Genomic DNA, 5,559 nt, shown 5'->3' with positions numbered 1-5,559 from the left:
AGGAAGTATCTCCCTCCAGGGAAACACTGTGTCAGCAAAGGGAAAGAAGACAGAGAAGAGAATCCAGTGATATGGGATCTTTGTTCTTTTGCCCCTAGTAAGATGCAAAATATCTCGCAGTTCAAAATACCTATGCATTAAAAAAAAATGATTTCTCTCATTCCATTAGTCTAAATACCACATATAAGTGATATCATCTTGTGTTTATCTTTTTTTCTTCTGGATTACTGCATTTAACATGATGTCTTCCAGGTCCAGCCATGCTGCTGTGAAATGCGTCATGGAGCCATAGCACAGTGGGTAGGGTGTTTGCCTTGCATGCGGCCAACCCGGGTTTGATTCCTTTGTCCTTGGCAAGCTACCGAAAGTATCCTGCCCACATGGCAGAGCTTGGGAAGCTACCCATGGCGTATTCAATATGCCAAAAACAGTAACTACAAGTCTCACAATGAAAACGTTACTGGTGCCCCACTTGAGCAAATTGATGAACAGGGCGACAGTGCTATGACAGTTCAGTGCTACAGCTGTGTAGTATTCTACTGTGTATATATATATCATATCTTCATAAGGCACATGTCATTGGATATCTACATTGATTCCATATCTTAACGATTGTATAGAGTGCTGAAATGAATAGCATACATTCTTTTAAATAAATAGTGGGATTGGTGCTGCAATATTTTAAGACTGAACCTCAACACTAAATAACTTTATAAATTATGGTGCTTTAATACAATTTAAAAAATAAACAGACCAGAGAGATGGAGTCATGAAATTTGCTTATAAATGGATAAACATGGAGAGCATCATGCTAAGTGAAATGAGTCAGAAAGAGAGGGACAGATATAGAGGGACACTCATTTGTGGAGTGTAGGTAACATCACATGAGGCTGACACCCAAAGACGGTAGAAATGAGGGCCAGGGGGATTGCCTCATAGCTGGAAGACTGCTTCATGAGAGGAGGGGAGAAGGCAGATGGAATAGAGAAGGGATCACTAAGAAAATGATGGCTGGAGGAACCAGTTGGGATGGGAGATGCATGCCGAAAGTAGAAAATAGACCAAGCATGATGACCTTTCAGTGTTTGTGTTGCAAGCTATAATGCCCAAAAGTAGAGAGAGAGTATGGGGACTATTGTCTGCCATGGAGGCAGGGGGATGGTGGGAAAGGGGGGTATACCCGGTATATTGGTGGTAGGGAATGTGCACTGGTGGAGGGATGGGTGTTGGATCATTGTGAGATTGTAACCCAAACATGAAAGCTTATAACTATCTCACGGTGATTCAATAAAAGTTAAAAAATTAAAAAACAAAAAAATAAAAAATAAATAAACAGACCAAAAAAATAGAAAGAATTCTACTCATTCTACCTAAATCATAATGTGATCATAAAGATTTAGTAAAATTAGATAGGCAAGAAGAGATTAGTAGACTATGAGTTATCAGACAATTATAAGAGATTTTGTTTAATAAAGTGATAAGAACTGATTTGCAATATCATGAGTAATTCAGATGAAGTAAGGGCTTGACTTCTTAAATTCCAAGTGTAATGTTCAGTGAGGTCACACTGAAAATTACATGTTTCAGTGAACATATGAACAAAAGAGTGTCATTTTATTGATGTGTGTTTTTGGAAACTTGCATGGATGAAATAACTATCATGAGTCTAGTATAAACCAGACGTACGTCACTTGTTAAAGCAGAGTATTTCATTTTCTCTTTCTAGAACAATTTTATATTCTATAACATTGTTTTTCAGCAGTCCTTAGACTTCAGGCATTTTTTTGGATTGGAGTTCTTAAGTGATAAACAACAAAAAACATAAAGAGAGGTAAAACAAATTGAAGAACATGTTCTTGGATTACTTGCATACTTTAAAATTCACTCCGTTCAAGACTAATATTAACAGGGGCCGATGTGATAGTACATCGGGTAGGGCATTTGCCTTGCATGAGGCCGACCTGGGTTTGATTCCCAGCACCCATATGGTCCCCAGAGCACCGTCAGGGGTAATTACTGAGTGCAGAGCCAGGAGTAACCCTTGTGCATCGCTGGGTGTGACCCAAAAAGAAAAAGAAAAAAACAAGACTAATACTAACAAAAGATTAGAGGGGTGTTTTGTTTCCTAACTAAATAGTGTCTTCACTTAGCCCTAGAATAAAGTCAGTTTTACAGTTTACTTGTCTCCTACTTAGAGACAAATTATGTGATTATCAACCAACTATTAATTTGTAATTATTGAATCACCATGAAATACACAGTATCAAAGTTGTTCATGATTGGATTTTAATCATACAATGTTCCAACACCCGTTCCTTCTATGTGAAACTGTTCTAGAAAGAGAAAATGAAATACTCTGCTTTAACAAGTGACATACGTCTGGTTTATGCTAGACTCATTTAAAATTAAATTTCATGATAGTCATTTCACCCATGTAAGCTTCAATAATTTTTTAAATTTCACATAAAGAACAGTTGAACAAATTTTGTGTTACATTATTTTAAATTCAGACAATTCTAATCTCTGTGCATTATGTTAGTCAATACTTTGGATAGTATTATAATGCCAATACTTTCTCCTTGCCTTAACTATTAGGAACAGCATCTTATAATAAGTCAAGATTGCATCCTCTGTGAAATGTTTCCTGCTAAGTAAATGTATAAGAAGGAATCTAGGAAAACCAAGATATTTTAGTGCACATTTTATCTTAATTCAACTATAAAAAATTATGTTACTAAAATTGGGCACTCATGTCTAATGATTGATCACATCTTGTTTCCAAGTGAGTCAGATGTTAAAAATATAGTGAAAAGTTTGTGTTTCCACCCATGTTAGGGCAGTTTCTCCATTGTGACATGAGTTTCTCTGCTTTTGGTGAAGTATGAGTTGTTATCACTGTCATCCATTGCTCATCGATTTGTTCGAGCGGGCACCAGTAATGTCTATCATTGTGAGACTTATTGTTACTGTTTTTGGCATATTCTATACACCCAGGTAGCTTGCCAGGCTCTGCCAGGCGGGCTCGATACTCTCAGTAGCTTGCCGGGCTCTCCGAGAGGGGCAAAGGAATCGAATGTGAAAGGCGAATGCCCTACCGCAAAATCCGATCAGGCACATTCAGGGTGGTATGGCCATAAACTAGACCTCCCCCATTGAAGAGGTAGGTTTGATGGGTTAGAGTCAATGAAAGCTTAAAGTAAGCATTACTAAGGGACAGACAGAAAAATAATGAACCTATGTGTAAAATTGGGTCATCCTTAACCATCCTTAACATTCCTCATTATCACACCTGCCATTTACCAGATAAGGCAACCAGAGTCTAGAGAATCTCCCCCCTGTGACACAAGGTCACATAACTGTGAATTACAAAGCTGAATTTTCATGAACAAAAAACTCATATAATACTTTCACTTTTTAAAAGAACCCCTTAAACATTTGCTATTTTTGCTAACTCTTACCTTTTGATAAACTTTATTATAAAGCATATTTAACTTTATGATAAAGAAACCTATGTCTTTATATGAACTATATGAAATATAAAATATTTTTTAAAGTTATAATTATACAAAATAAACTAAGACTTAATAAATAAAAAATAATAGAATGACTGAAATGCAACATTCAAGTAGAAATATGCTCTAGTGGGCCAGAGAGATAGTACAGCTGGTAGGATGCATGCCTTGTTCTCGGCAGGCCTGGGTTCAATCCTTGGCATCCCTATGTTCCTCTGAGCACCACCAGAAGTGATTCTTGAGTGCAGAGTCAGGAGTAACCCCCAAGCATCTCTGGCTATGGCCCCAAATCTTAAAAAAATAATACAGATGAAATGTGCTCTAATATGGAGATACGTGTACTTGGCTAGATGAATTGTGGAATACTTTCTTAGACTCCTCTGCTTAAATCCTTGGTACTAGTTGGAATATTGCCAGTTGGAATATTGCCTTCAAATTCACTTACAAGTGAGCCTTTGGCTTTTGTGTCTCCTTGGTCTCTTAAGGTTCCTCTTTGGGCTCTTGCAGTCAAAAGCACAGGAGTCTTAGATTTTTAGTAACCACTTTCCATTTTAGAAAGTGCTTTCACCTATACCATTGTGTTCTATTCTTGCTGCCCATAATAATTCTGTGAGAAAATAAAGGGAGAAAACTAAGGGGCAAAGAGGCTAAGAGAACTGCAAAACTGTCATAATAGTAATCAATGTGAGACTTAGGTTTTCAGATTCCTTCTGACTTGGAAATCTAAGCAAAGAAGAGATGGTGAACTTTTATCTCAGAGTTAAGAACACCTCTCCAAGAGTACAACTTATTTACCTTTACGTACCTTCAACTGTTTGCTTGCTGTCTTTTGATTATGCGGCATTTATCTGTTTAGCTTCCCATCTTCTCCCACTGGATGCAAACTAGCAGGAGAGCTGATAGATGTCACTCTTTCCAACCTTCTAAGGGTGAGCATGTGAGCAAATAATCCAATCCCTCCTTCATTTCAACCAAGAAAATAACAGAATGAAAGTGATTAGAACTTCATTTCCACTTTCAACCCTGCTTCTTTAGTCTCCCACTGATTCCATTTCACCCCTTCCAACAAAGTTCTTCTACATTATATTAGCAAAAGTTCATTTGGGAGATTTATAACCTAAGAGTGTATTGTTGTATGTATACTGTTACATAAGGAATGAGAGATGAGAATTTTAGGGTGTATGTGTATTTGTGCAAATTTGCATGCAGATAGGTATATATGTGCTGTGAGCATATATGCATGGTATTATTTTAAAACATCTATATAACATGTCCAGGAGAAGTTATTTTGCAATGTTTTAATATGTAGTATATTTTACAACTATTGAAAATATTATGATAAAATGTGTAAGCACTAAATGGGGATTTACAATTGTTCTTATTAACATTAATAAGAAGTTTAATTTAATCAGAAGTCCACTTAGTATTTAATGCATTATTCCATTGTTCTGTTCCTTCAAGTGTATTCCCTACTCAAAAATCAATGTATTGGGGCTGGAGTAATAGTACAGCAGGTAGGGCGTTTGCCTTGCACGCGGCTGACCCAGGTTCATTTCCCAGCATCCCATATGGTCCCCTGAGCACCACCAGGGGTAGTTCCTGAGTGCATGAGCCACGAGTGACCCCTGTGCATCGCCGGGTATGACCCAAAAAGCAAAAAAAAAAAAATCAATGTATTTATGTTTTGTAAATATTGGATTATTTCATTTTGTGTTTTTGTTGTTGCTGTGATTGGTGGTGGTGGCGGTGGTTGGCTGGTTGGTTTTAGATAGAGCATATTTTTCCAATCTACTATTATGCATCTGGTAAACAGATATGTCATTTTTGTACAACAAAATAAGCAACAAAATATAATTGATTAAAAATTTCTATACAAAGGTTGAAGTAGTTACACAGAAGTGAAGGATCAGAAAATCCAAGGTTTCTATCAAACTTAAATTGACTTTATCACCTTTCCTCACTCTGTAGCCTATTCTCTTGCTGGCATGCTTTCCTCCATGATCCCTGTGATTCCAAAGCAATTACATTTCCAAGAAATGAAACAAGC

Source organism: Sorex araneus, chromosome 4, assembly GCF_027595985.1.
Source record: "Sorex araneus isolate mSorAra2 chromosome 4, mSorAra2.pri, whole genome shotgun sequence".
NCBI lineage: Eukaryota > Metazoa > Chordata > Mammalia > Eulipotyphla > Soricidae > Sorex > Sorex araneus.
Note: the sequence above shows the minus strand (reverse complement) of the source record.